This window comes from Artemia sp. Qi Xiang Cuo, chromosome 1, assembly GCF_049724085.1.
Source record: "Artemia sp. Qi Xiang Cuo chromosome 1, ASM4972408v1, whole genome shotgun sequence".
In the NCBI taxonomy this organism is placed as follows: Eukaryota; Metazoa; Arthropoda; class Branchiopoda; order Anostraca; family Artemiidae; genus Artemia; species Artemia sp. Qi Xiang Cuo.
This window is the reverse complement of record NC_142794.1, coordinates 37,641,078-37,642,836: the sequence shown is the minus strand read 5'-3', so window position 1 is coordinate 37,642,836 and position 1,759 is coordinate 37,641,078.

Below are 1,759 nucleotides of genomic sequence, written 5' to 3'. Positions count from 1 at the left end.
TTCAAAGTGTTCAAATCAGCCCTACTATTTTTTTTCGCGGCACTGCTTCACAGTACTTCCCACGGCGCTTCTCGGGCCCGCATCGCGTCCCACGGTACTTCTTGGCCCAAACGTGCTACCCGTGACGCTTCCCCGGCCCGCAGCGCTTCCCGCAGCGCTTCCCGACCGGCTCCCATAAAAACTTTTGACATAATGACCGTCAAAAGTTGAAATATTCGCATAGACAGCATAAGTCGCTATTTCTCTCTCTAATTCCATACTGGTTCGGTGAACTCATGAGTTTAATTATTGTAACCCGTCGCGCGCGAGTGTTCTGCAGTCCTAGACTGAACTTCAACAGGTAGGAAAATGCAACAATTAAATGCCGGGAACCGTTAGCTTGGTTTCCCCTCGCTGAAATCTTGACACGATAGAAAGCTATTTACCTGACATTCAGTGCAAATTAGAACGTCAATATGTGCAATAGATAAAAGGAATAATCTCTCTCTTAAAACTATGTGAACGAAATAGCATTCACAGAGTTTCCGCGGTGAGCATTAGCAGTAATTGACTGTACTTTTTAAGTGACCAAAAAGATTCGAGGGCAACTAGACCCCCCCCCCCCTTTTCAGCAATGTCATAAATAGCATTTATTATTTTTGGGGATATAACTTGTTTCGCTCTCACATAGAATTCCAATTTCCTAAATATTTAACGCTAATTTTGCAAACAATTCCGCTATTTTCGGAAATAAACACAAAATTATGTACAAGCATTGAAATCCTAGACTTGGCGGCCTAACCGCTAATGATAGAACAAGACAGGAAAAGTGGTGAAACAGATCTATTTATATGCTTGTGCGGAGCTTTAAGCCAAAGATTAAAACTAGTGATATTCTATTGTGAAAAAAATAGCATTTTGAGTTTCAAAGGCGGTGATTATTAATTGACTAGAAATTAACTAAAAATATTCGCTTATAAGATATCGAAGAGATAACACCACATAAAATAGTATTGATCAGGTAAGAGGGGAGCACTTTCTTTGCAAAAAAAAATTACATTTAGATAGAGCCGAGGGAGGGGGGGGAGAGAAAAAACGGGTTGGGGGGCGAGGGGTTAATATTTTAATATATCGCTGAGATAAGTTTATATTGGGTTGAAAAATAGTAAAAAGACTAAAAAACATTGGAAGAAATAGATATATATATTTATATAATATAGGTAGGAAAAAAATGCTCACATTTCCAAATCCTGGCTGCACTTGGGTGCCGGATGGTCCAGGTAGTGCGTGTTGGAGGGCGGGCGGGGCGGCAGCGCTATGTTCTTGCGCAGCTGGGCCAGCAATGTCATGGGCTTGCATAGATGAGCCACCGGGGTTCACCATCCTTATGCCCCATTCCCTTTTTGGTTTATGCCCAGAATGTATGGGGGCTGGCACTGATGGGTCTGCCTCACCCTCTCTTGCTCTCTTACTGGGTGGCGGCGACGAACATTCTTCATAATTGGGCTTAAAAAGAGAAAAAATTTAGAATCGAAATTATGCGCCCCTTTGTACAGAAAGAAAGTTAGTATCCTCAACCGCATAATTTTGTCTATAAAAGAATTTATCAATTAGACGAGCCCCCTATGCCGGCAGGTTCAGTAAAGCAAAAAGAAAAAATATACTAAACTCAGAAATCAAATGCTATTTTAATTAATTAAAAAAGGCTTATTCCTAGACATCCCAACCTAACCTTACTTTTCATGCAAATCTTTGTTTTCATTTTACAATTTTGGCGATA